The 13,133-nt window shown below is 37.0% G+C and overlaps 1 long non-coding RNA gene across 1 annotated transcript; it reads right to left on the bottom strand.

Annotated features, from left to right (window-relative positions):
* Window positions 1-4,179: 4,179 nt before the first annotated feature.
* Window positions 4,180-10,570, bottom strand: LOC108361432 (uncharacterized). Its single transcript, XR_001847302.1, has 3 exons — window positions 10,460-10,570; window positions 10,035-10,045; window positions 4,180-4,192 (listed from the first exon to the last, which is right to left on the bottom strand). It is a non-coding gene; the product is annotated as an uncharacterized LOC108361432 (long non-coding RNA).
* Window positions 10,571-13,133: the final 2,563 nt, after the last annotated feature.

The raw sequence follows: 13,133 nt of genomic DNA on the forward strand, positions 1-13,133 counted from the left end.
TTTCCGCAACACACAAAATAAAGCTTCTGCACCAGCCTTTGTGTGGTTTTTCCCAACTGTCAAAATTTTTCCTTGCGTTTTGCCTGGCAAAACTTAATTTATTCGTACACCATGCAGAAAAAGTTACCGATTGGCACTGGCTCTATATCAGAATATTGATAATGTTGCCGCCAGAAAGTTTAAGAAAAGGAAAACGCAGCCGTCAAGCTCCCAGTTACCGTAATAGATGCCAAGATACATGCCCTGATATATATTGCTCTCTATATTCTAACATTTGTGTCAAGATATAAACTTCATGCTGTGAAGACGGGCAGTTACAGACAGCTGTCTCAAACTATCACCAGCCTCCGCGGGAAAGCATTTATTAACCAAAAAAAAAGTAGGCAAACAGACCTGCAGGAACTAGTGACAATCAGCGACAGTTGTCCGCAAGGAACACAGCTATCGCAAAATGGCAGACCTTCCATGCAGTTTGGTGTTGCCGTACGTTTAGAAAAATTATTAGATAGTGAAATTTATGGCACGCTACCGGGTGCGCTATGCGCCGAAAATAACGTATTTATATTTTGTGCCGCGAACAGTAACCCATAACACTAGTAAGGATCATGAACTGTGTCTTTTTTACATTCAACTTAAGTTTATTTAAACATAACCATTTCTTGCATTTTGGTCATCGCAGTCCGTAAGTTTCTGTAAATGATCGGTAACATTGTATCATCAGCGAACAGTTTTAANAGTGTTTTCACTTATGGAACCGTACGACGTAATGAGGCCAGGTAGCATTTGACAGCTTCTAAATGTGATCAGCCTTATCATGAGTTTCATTTTCCCCGAATCGGTTCACTTATCACTGTTGGGTTTCCATGTATTTACTATGGACGGATGAACAATTTTCGGGCGAAACTCAGGATAGGGCAGAATATTGTTGGTGGTAATAAAGAGTAAAAATCAAAATATAATCCGATAAAACAAAAGAACGTACGTTACTTGCAAGTTATAAAATATATGTAATTTAACAATTTCCGCAACACACAAAATAAAGCTTCTGCACCAGCCTTTGTGTGGTTTTTCCCAACTGTCAAAATTTTTCCTTGCGTTTTGCCTGGCAAAACTTAATTTATTCGTACACCATGCAGAAAAAGTTACCGATTGGCACTGGCTCTATATCAGAATATTGATAATGTTGCCGCCAGAAAGTTTAAGAAAAGGAAAACGCAGCCGTCAAGCTCCCAGTTACCGTAATAGATGCCAAGATACATGCCCTGATATATATTGCTCTCTATATTCTAACATTTGTGTCAAGATATAAACTTCATGCTGTGAAGACGGGCAGTTACAGACAGCTGTCTCAAACTATCACCAGCCTCCGCGGGAAAGCATTTATTAACCAAAAAAAAAGTAGGCAAACAGACCTGCAGGAACTAGTGACAATCAGCGACAGTTGTCCGCAAGGAACACAGCTATCGCAAAATGGCAGACCTTCCATGCAGTTTGGTGTTGCCGTACGTTTAGAAAAATTATTAGATAGTGAAATTTATGGCACGCTACCGGGTGCGCTATGCGCCGAAAATAACGTATTTATATTTTGTGCCGCGAACAGTAACCCATAACACTAGTAAGGATCATGAACTGTGTCTTTTTTACATTCAACTTAAGTTTATTTAAACATAACCATTTCTTGCATTTTGGTCATCGCAGTCCGTAAGTTTCTGTAAATGATCGGTAACATTGTATCATCAGCGAACAGTTTTAAATTACAGTGCTTGAGCCATCTTTATGTCGTTAATACAAACATTAAAAAGCATTGGGGCCAATACCGATCCCTGGGCAACCCAATATTGACTGCCACTATATTTGACACATTTGACTCCATTACAGTTTGTTGCATACGATCTGAGAGAAAGCTTCGGAACCAGTTAAGCTCCGTGTTTTCAATACCAATGCTTTTTCAAGATTCTTGCCCTGCCAATGGTCTCGAATACTCTTTTGAGATCAATAAAAACCGCAACGATATTCATCTTCGAGTTAAGGTCCTCCTTACACTGCGATATTACTAAATTTAGCGCAGTCTCGCATGAGTGTTTAGCTCTAAAACCCGATTGCTCTTTAACGAGTATATTTTAACTTTCAATGTGGTGCGTCAACTGATTTTTAACCACATTTTTCAAGATTTTTTCCATACAAGGCAGTGTATTAATTGGTCTAATTTCCTCAGCTTTTACAGTTTTTTTCACTTTTTTTACCGACGCAAACATCAAGCTGTGAAGCTGTGTTTTTCTGTGATCTGTTTAAATTTTGTGTTTAATAAAGCTGTTTACGCTTATTAAAGTAAAAAATTAAAAAAAGTGTTAATAAACTTCTGGTGCACAATTTAAAGATAAGTAAAACATCAAAATTTCCCGTAAATTTGATTAATTTAACTTGATATTCTTAATTGCATGTGCCGAGTATTTTGTTTCATATAATATATTGTTGTTGTACAATTGTTTTTGTTTGTGCACATTGATTTTGCTCTTTTTGTCTTTTTGTCATTTCTGCTGTTTCATCTTTGTCACAGCTGTTTGCGTTGTGTTTATTAGGTGTCAAATATACAGTGCATTTAAAACTGTTCGCTACATAGCTTTCCAACTGATATTTACCACCTGATTGGTTCACTGATTAATACAACGTTTTCAAAACCGTTTTTGCTTTTTTGCTTCTAAAACCTAAAAATAAATATAATTTTAAACATGTCGTGTATTTACAGCAATTGCCACTTTAAAAGTGACTCATATGTGTCATGCTGGCTCTGCGATGGGATTGCCCATATAAAATGTGCTGGTTTGAGCGGTAGAGTATTAGACGCTATTAACGAGGGTAAGGGTCTTCGTTGGTCTTGTCAAAAATGTAGATCAACCGAAGTTGATTTATTTAAATTCTTCAGGCAGTCCAGAAATGGTTTTTCTGAGATCGGGAAGGATCTGTCGGCGCTTGTTGAGAAATTTAAGCATTACGAAAAAATGTTTAGATCTTTCACTTGTCTCGACGACCCTCCACACTCTGAAGATAGCCGTGAAAATAAAGGTGGGCATGTTATTAGTCCACCTAAAAAGACAGCCACGGATTCTAGTAAAAAAAATCCTCCATCCCAGTCCTTAGAACTTATTAATTTATCTTCTCCATGCCCTCAGGCATTGGAGCCTCCGATTTCTAAAGCCATATCCACTAGGTCTACTTCTAAAAATAGTCAAACCGTTGATTTAACAGTGTTGCCATCAATATCTCAAGCTCCACTGTCTAACTTAGTTCCTCCGAATAATTCGGAGCCCCGCACATCAGACATCATTACCAAAAAGTTGGTTGTAATTCCTCCGAGAAGATCAATCTTTGTCTCTAGATTTGCTAAAGATACTTCTTCGGATGATATAAAGTCATACATATCGACTAAAATTAGAACTAAAGATGTATTTATTCGTAAATTTAATTTTAAATACGATCGCGATATTTCATCTTTTAAAATTGATGTAGCTTCCGAAGATTTTGATTCACTACTAAATAGTTCATTTTGGCCGACCGGGGCGTTTGTTCGCGAGTTTGAGTATAAACCTAATAAAAGTAATAATAACGTAGCTAAAATTTCTAATCTTAATTCGGATTCAAAAAACTAACTCGCAAGTCTAATTTAAGTATTTACTATCAAAACGTTAGAGGTTTGAATACCAAATTAACTGACTTATATTTAAAAGGTTTTGACTGCAATTATAATATTATTTCCTTGACCGAAACATGGCTCAAACCTCATATTTTTAATTCCGAAATTCTTCCAAATGAATATCAAATATACAGGAGTGACCGCGTGGGCAGAATCGGCGGTGGTGTTCTTTTTGCGGTGCATTCATCGATACCATCCGAGGAAGTTAGTCTTCCTGTCATTGAATATACCGAATTTAAATGTATACGTGTACAGGCTGGAAAGACTTATATTTATTTAGCTCTTTGCTACATCCCTCCTAATTCTGCCGTATCGGTATATATGCAGCTAGTTTCTTTACTTGAGACCGTAAATGCAATGCTTACGGCATCCGATTCTATGATTGTTTTGGGCGATTTAAATCTGCCACATATTTCATGGAACATCATTGACACCGATGTTGTACCAGTTTCATCTAGAGATAGTTACAATGTATTTCTGGAGGAAATGGCTGAACTTTGCCTCAAACAAATAAATATATGTCCAAATAAGTTTGGAAAGGTCTTGGATCTCGTTTACGTTGATGATGTTCCGAAGGCCTCTATTAATCGGTGTGATCCCCTAGTTTTGCCGGAAGATGCATACCATCCTGCTCTTGAGTTAAGCTACGAAATCATAAATGAAATACATAATAATAAGTCAAGTTCAAGTACTAGATATGTTTTTGCGAAAGCAAATTTCAGGAAAATTAACAAAGAACTTTCAAAGTTATCTTGGCCAATATATAGAGATGACGTGGAGCGTAGCGTTGAGCACTTTAATGATACTGTTTTCAATTTGTTTCGAAAGTATGTGCCAATACGTAATATTGTTCATGAAGAACCAATACAATTATGGTTCACTAAAGAGCTTAAAAAATTGAAAAATAAAAAGTCGCACTCTTTTAAACTGTATAAAAGAACGGGCTTACACAGTGATTACCTAAGGTACTCAGTTTTGCGGCATAGCTACTTTGCATTAAATAAGAAATGTTATAATTCATATTTATGTAAAATTAAGAAGAATTTAATTAACAATCCTAAATCATTTTATGGTTTCGTAAATTCAAAGCGTAAGGCACATGGTTTTCCGTCCGCTATGCATTATCGCAACACTGTATCTAGCGACAGCCAACTCATTGCCAACATGTTTGCTCGGTTCTTTAGGTCCAATTATTCTGTAGACTTCCCTATAAGTGGAGACTATCCGTACGAGCTTTGTCCAATCAACTCTGCTTATATTCCAGTAATATCTTCCGATGAAGTTTTACACTCTTTAAAAACCTTAAAAGCGTCATTTAGGCCTGGACCTGATCATATTCCGACCTGTTTTCTTAAAAACTGCGCTGAGAACATCTGCGAGCCTTTAACAACTCTATTCAATTTGTCACTTAAACATGGCGTTTTTCCGTCTGCCTGGAAGGAGTCTTTCATAATACCACTTCACAAAAACGGCAGCAGGTCGTCTATAGAAAACTATCGAGGCATAGCGAAACTCTCCGCTATCCCCAAATTATTCGAAGCAATTATTGTTAACCAGCTGACATATTCTATATCTTCTTCAATTACACAATCTCAACACGGGTTTTCTAAAGGAAAATCTACTATGACTAATTTATTGGAGTTTACAACTCATGTCTCAAACGGTTTTAGAGAAAATGCTCATACCGACGTAATATACACCGATTTCAGTAAAGCTTTTGACAAAGTATGTCACTCGTTACTCATCCGTAAACTCGACCTAATCGGCTTTCAGCCCAGTCTTCTTCAATGGATCTCATCTTACCTCTCTGATAGAACACAAAGAGTTATTGTTAATAATTGTTCTTCCAACATCATTAAAGTTTCTTCAGGAGTTCCTCAGGGAAGCCACCTTGGTCCGATTCTGTTCCTGATATTCATTAATGATATTTCTTCTATAATAAAACATTCAAAAATTTTAATGTATGCCGATGATGTGAAACTTTTTAAAACATTGTCCTCTATCGAAGAAAGGTCTTTGTTACAAGCGGATCTGAACAACGTGGTTAGTTGGTGTAATACAAACTATATGCCACTAAACCTTCAAAAATGTAAAGTTATGTGTTTCTCTCGGAGGGCTGTTCAACCAGCTGTTTATTCAATATCAAATTATAATCTGGAGCAGGTATCCAATTTTGTCGATCTTGGTATCACAATGGATTCCAAACTCAATTTCAACCATCATATTAATGTTACAGTCAATAAAGCCAAAGGCGTTTTTGCATTTGTAAGGCGATGGTCAAAAGAGTTCAAAGATCCTTATGTTACAAAAGCTCTTTTTACCAGTTTAGTTAGACCTATACTAGAATACGGATCTATTGTTTGGAATCCCCGCTACCAAGTTCATTCAGAAAGGATTGAATCAATTCAAAAACAATTCTTGCTTTTTGCATTGCGTGATTTTAACTGGGATTCAGATTACAATCTCCCCCCTTACACAAGTCGTCTAAAGCTCATAAATTTGCCTACACTCGCAAGTCGTAGAGAAATGCTGGGTATAATATTTATCGTAAAATTAATGACAGGCTTGATTAATAGCCCGGCCCTCCTGGCTGAGGTAAATTTTAATGTTCCTTCTCGAGTGTCAAGACACTTTCGACCTCTATTTTTAAAGCCATGCAAAACTAATTTTGAACTAAACGAATCATTCCGTGGTTTATGTCAAGATTTTAACTGTCATTCCAGCACGTTTGACGTATCGGACTCGATTTTTACTATAAAGAAAACTATTGTTTCCACTCTCAATAACTGAAATACTATCTTTAGCATATTTGATTCTGTAGCTGAATAGTTTTAGATCTCGACACTTAACAAACTCCTGTTTCCACTACTCGGCACCAAAAAACTAAAAAAAAAAAAAAGGTTCCGTACGTCATGCGGACTGCGCCCCTCGTGTCGGTTGGGCGGGAATGGAGGGTAAAAAGCCGTTGGGATTAATTAATTAATTAATTATGGTCGATTTACCGATATTTGGTGCTGTTCCTGATTCAAGACTCTTGTATATTAATAAGGCGTAAACCTGCCCCATGTATTCAACTGAATTCTTGATAACACTTTCAGATAATAATTATTTCCACCAATTTTAGTCTTAAATTTCTTCACTATAAAGATAAGGTCATCTGTAGTAATTTCCTCAAATTTAAAGGTGCCTCTACTGTTTTCCTGTAGAAACAGGTCACAATTTACGTTCTCTATATTACTATTTATGTCGACATACTATCCACAAAGACATTGTTAAGTTCGTCGGCGATTACCATACTATGATGACAACTTCTTTGATATTATCCCTGTGATCCGTATTATTGACAATAATATAGAATATTTCCATATTAAACGACTATCACCTCTATTAATTTCTACCTTGTGTTCCATTTCATTATATATTGAATTTTTTTAAATTTTAATCATTTTCTTATACTCTTTCTTTATTTCGTTGTAATCTACCCAATCACTTGTGAGTACTGCTCTTTGGTATAACCTTAACTTTTCTTTATTAGTGTCAGTCAGTTCTCTATCATACCATTTAAGGTGTTCATACACGATATGTATTTGCATCTGTACATGCCAATTTTTACATATGGAAATGCCAACATATCTTGTGAAGGCAAATTAGATTTGTTTCTGTATAAAGCAGATGCACGTACATACGAAATGGAAGTGTTTCTATTTTCATCTGACACACAGAAAGAATCATCTGAGTGTAGTTTATTTCGTTTTCAAAGAACGTATTTTTCAATAGTTAAATAAAGACTGTGAATATGACAGACATACGCAATTACATATGTATTGAAAAATTCACATTTACAGATGCAAATACATATCGTGTAGGGGGCTATTTGTGCTTACGCGTAAAAGCACATTTAGCGCATTTAGCTCTAAATGCAACTCTAAATGTACATTTATCCATACAAAATTCGTCACTTAAATGCAACTAAATGCAGCTCCACTTTTGCATTAAGAATCTAAATGCTAAAGCAACCCTGTGATCTTCCAAAATTTCCACGAATCGAACATCTTTTAATGAGAAAAAGTGGCAACATTGCTTTTTCGAGTATACAGTTGCTACCTGCGTTTCAGTGATCGCCAATCGAGATTTCATTTATTATTTTACATTTGGATAAAGAAAAGTTAAGCAAATTCAACATCGATGTGATGCTGATGGAAATCTGGATAAATTTGTGATCTTTGCTTTGTTTCTTAATTAGGTGACCAAATTTTAATTGACAGCACCGACAAATTAATAGGTGCAATCCCGTATTCTTCGGACTCGGGACTAGTAAAACTGTCAAAATATAAAAAATTCGCTCAGAGCGAGAGAGTAACATTGAAAAGTACGGGATCGCTTTCTAGTAAAAAATGGTAACTTCTATCAACTTCAACATGACCTCCAAAGTTTGGTTGTAAATTTTTGCTTATTTTGTATGTAAACACACTCAGCTCACACATGTAAATAACCAAAAATACTTTCAAATTCATTAGAATCCACTTAGACAAGTAATTAAATACTTTTCAACATGAATTAGCAGAGTGCACTTTTCTTTTGTTTACAATTTGGTTGCCAAACACACTACAGCTGATCGTTTGACACATTTACCAGAATTTACCAGCAAAAAATTCTCGGACTAAAACTGGTAACTTCTAATAGAGAGAGAACCGTATTTACTCTCTTTTTTGTCCTCTCAATAGTCAGAGAACAGAGTACGGGTTCGATTTCCAGTAAAATCTGACTGATTCTGACTATTTCTGACTAGTCCGGACTCGTACGGGATCGCAACTAATATATACACGAACAAATGTTCGGTTATGGTTAAAACAAGTCAAGTTTTTGTGTTGAATTTTTGGTTTAAAATTTATTTTTTCCTTTTCAGTAGGGTTTTTAGCACATTATCTTCTGCGTGAGAATTGATCGTAATAGACACGGATCTGAATAAGCGACTGGAACACGGCTATTTGTCAAAAGCATACGATTTCGAACACGCGTAGATGTACATTTGCTAAATGCGATAGAAGGAACGCTTTTCGAAAACATATCTTCGATAGTGCTAAATGTTGCATTTTAAATGCAGCAAAAACGCTGCATAAGAACACCTTTATTTCTAAGTTTAACCCGCCTTTGTACCCGAGAGTTTAGTTGATTCATACTCGAAATCAAACAAAGGTTACTATGTTCGAACATATCATCAAGTTTGAAAATATTCAGGTCTGCAAAGTTGCATTGTCTCAAAAGATTTATGAAGTTGTCTGGGCTGTCCTCATCCCAAGAAATTAATTCAGAATTACATTGATTGGGCCCTGTTTTTTTATATAGCATTTATAGACAGTGACCGGACTTAATAATAATTCTGTGTGGTTGATTCTGGAAAAAATTTGGTACATTTAGAGAAAATGTGGTAGATCTCAGGTTTAAAACAAACTTTTTACAATGTTGTTGTTGTTTTGTTGAATATAATTGTTATAAGGCCAAAAAATAACAAAAACAAATAACTTATGGACGAGCACACCTAAAAGTTAAACATTCTAAAAATAGAATTATTAACAAAAACCAACAAAACCAACAACATGATCAATTATGAAATGCTTAATGTTGGCTTAACAAATGAAAAAGTGGGAAAAAGCAACGATAATTTACAAGGCGAACTTAGCACAATGCGTAGGCAACTGGCTGAGTCAGTGGGATCATCGGTTCGAATCCTACTGAAAGAAGTCTGATGAGGAAATGTGGTGATTTCCGAAATAGCTATCACTTCTACCATTTTTTCAAATTATTNTTAAAAAACGGCCTCAAGCTCAATAAAAATTGTTGGAAAAAAATTTAAAAAAAAAATCTGCAAGGTTTCATCTACACTGAAAACTTTGTAACTCGGATCTCTAAAAAAAACTTTTAACTTGGGTTTTGCCGATTTTTACAATCCTCAAATAAAAGTAAACAACGTCTTAAAAACTTTAGATGCACTGTAATGTGCTAATACTTTCACAAAAACCGTATTTTTTTACACTTTATTTATTAGTTCTTTTAATAAATCAAATATTTTGCAATTTAACACAATGGCGCGTATACATAGTCCAGCCACTAGGTCGAAACTAANCTTTATTTATTAGTTCTTTTAATAAATCAAATATTTTGCAATTTAACACAATGGCGCGTATACATAGTCCAGCCACTAAGTCGAAACTAATAAAGTTCCAACTTAAATTTAAGTACCAACTTAAAATTCACTTCCATTCATATGGGGTGTTCACAGTTCGTTCCAAATTGTGTCTCAAAATGTAGACGTCTATATATTGAGACATCTTTAGCATCAAACTGTGAGCACCCCTTTCCAGTAGTCGTCGCAAAATCGTCTCAAAACTTTGCTGGTGTTGCTAGACATTTCTTCTTTGTGTGCATTTTTATATGTCGCCTTTCGATTTTGGTTCTGAAAAAATTTAATTATTTAACTTAATTACCAATTCCTAGTATTTGTTATTCCCTTTCCTTAATTTGTTTCTTTTCATCAGAAATTGCGCTCAAATTAAATGCAACTACACAAAACGTGCCCAATAAATAAAAAAAAATGTGATTAGTATTGCCATAATGCAACCCTGCTGCGAGGTTGCAAAATGCAGACACGTAAAAAACATACCTTTGAGTGTGACAAAATGTAGACGGCGTCGTTTTCCAATTTTGTATGGGAAACAACAACACCACAGATTTTACGGTTAGAAAACGTCTTAAAATGTAGACGTCTACATTTTNGTAGTTTTAACCATTGTGTACAAATACAAGTGAGATATCTTAGCAATAGATGTCATCCTGGGCCACAGCTGCGATCATCTGTTTTTTAGAGTTGCTTATTTTGGTCTAAACTGCTGTTTTTTGACCTGAGTTGCATTAAATAGTCTCTTAAAACTTGGTAGTATTTGTTGTTCAAATGGTAACATATATGCCCAAAAACTTGAAAAATATTAAATGATTGCTTTTTAAAAATGCTATTTACAAAATTTCGTTTTGATTGCGACATTAGAAATATTCAGATTATAAAACAACATGCAACAATGTGCTTGAATTTGTTAGCATCTTCGCCAGCTTATTCGTGTGCAGACTAGAAAAATGGCGAACAGCCATCAAAATACTGATTCAAAATACACACNTGTGATGACACTGTGGCGGCGGCAAGTAAAAGACTTCGATTAATATGTTAAAATGATATACTTGTACTTTTAATGACTTAAAGACTTGAACAAATTAGGTATATGTAATGCAAAATCAAATACAGATCACGATGAACAAATTGCAGGTATGTGCGTTGATCGTTGACAATGTTGATTGATGACGATGGCGAAGTGTTTCAAATCGCTGCCCTTGCAACTCGTTCGCGCTCTGATTTTGCAATGAAATCGTTTGGAATCAACTGGATTCTAATGCTGTAATTGCCAATTTCGTTTTGCCCTCTCATACTTTGTTGCGGCGAATTCGAAGGATGGAAGGAGTTCAGTGTTGGGAAACGACAATATCTTTAATCTGATGTTNAGGGGATTCACTAAACTTCAATGCGGCTAGCTTGCTGGCTGGACGACGCACTTCTCCTGAACTGGTACGAACCTTGGCACTTCTCACCTGACCATCCTTTGCAGTAAACACCTCAGTGATTCTACCTATCTCCCACTGGCTCCTCCGCTTGGTAGAGTCGCAAACTATGACCAGCTGACCAGTCTGCAGTGGCGTTGTTTCAGTTCTCCATTTTGATCTTCGGAGAAGTTGAGGTAAGTATTCATTTGTCCACCTCCTCCACAGTCGGTCCTTTAGATTTTGCGCTATACGCCACTGTTTGCGTAGACATACCCTTTCTTGCTCGGGGTTAGGCGTTTGCGTCGAGTTGAGGCATCCCAACAAAAAATGGTTGGGTGTTAGAGGCTTCTATGGGGACGTTGCGAAATGTTTCGATACGCGGCGCTTCGTGGTGCAGCACCCGCTGCAACAACCTCTTGACACACTGCACGAGTCGTTCCCAACATCCTCCTGCTGACGGATTCGCGTGGCAATTAAAAACCCACTCAATATTTCGACGTGCCATCTCATCAATGCGACCAAAATCAAATATCGAATTAATCTTCAATTCTTTTTGGGCTCCCACAAAATTTTGTTCCGTTGTCGCTTCTAATTCTTATCGGTACGCCTCGCCGATTTACGAAGTTACGCAAACATATGATGAAAGCGTCCGTCGACAAGTCTTCTGCAATTTCTAAATGGACCGCACGCGTTGTTAGGCAGGTAAATAGTCCAACCCACCGTTTCTCATTTCGCCTACCGATTGTCACCAGAAAAGGACCGCAGTAGTCTACACCAGCATAAGAAAATGGGCGGACATATGGCGTAAGCCGATCGATTGGCAGCTGACCCATGAGTGGAACCACTGGCTTAGCGTTGTTACGTATGCATACCGCACATTCTCTCTTGATGGACTTCAGCAGTGCTCGCGTTCGAGGCACCCAAAATTTTTGGCGCATCTCGTTGATGGTGAGGCAGTCATTTTGATGATGAAACTGGCGATGATACTGCTTCATTATCAAACGTGTTACGTAGTGGTCCTGAGGTAAAATGACTGGTCGGAGAGCTGTGATTGGCAAACAGTAGGCGGCATCTATTCTCCCATTTATTTTTAGTAACCCATCATCATCGACAAACGGTGTTAGTTGGAAAAGAGGACTGGTTTTCGGCAAGCGCTTCTTGTGCGTAATATTATGGATGTCNTAAGGTAAACAGTAGGCGGCATCTATTCTCCCATTTGTTTTTAGTAACCCATCATCATCGACAAACGGTGTTAGTTGGAAATGAGGACTGGTTTTCGGCAAGCGCTTCTTGTGCGTAATATTATGGATGTCGTCAGCAAATGAGACAGACTGAACTCTAGAAGTACCTTCTTTTCGGCGTTAGCGAGTTCTGCAGCGTTAAGTTCTCCAACCCGACGAACCTTTGACTTCGCGTTGTAAAATATACGCAAAACCCAGGCAACGACTCTGACTTTTCTTAAAAAAGATGAAAAATTAGCAAATTTTATTGGATACTCCCCTGTTTTTGACAGCAAAATTCGTTTCGGCAACTCTTCTGCAGCACAATGCTCCGAAGACAGGTCTACTATATCTGGAGGCCAGCAGCTGGTGTCTTCTCGGAGGAAATCTGGACCCATATACCATCTCGACTTAAGCTAAGTTACAAATGTTGGACAGGATCGCGTTGCTTCGTCGGCCACGTTTAAAGAAGTGGGAATCTAACGCCACTGATTCGCAGATGTGGCACCCAATATTTCACCTAAACGATATGCAACGAACTGCTTGTAGTTTCGGCTTGTCGAGCGTATCCATAATATGACGGTTTTTGAGTCACTCCAGAATGTTATGCTGTCGATCTGAACGTCGTGACAGCG

This window comes from Rhagoletis zephyria, unplaced genomic scaffold (assembly GCF_001687245.7).
Source record: "Rhagoletis zephyria isolate East Lansing unplaced genomic scaffold, Rhagoletis_zephyria_1.1 Rzeph_scaffold_00762, whole genome shotgun sequence".
In the NCBI taxonomy this organism is placed as follows: Eukaryota; Metazoa; Arthropoda; class Insecta; order Diptera; family Tephritidae; genus Rhagoletis; species Rhagoletis zephyria.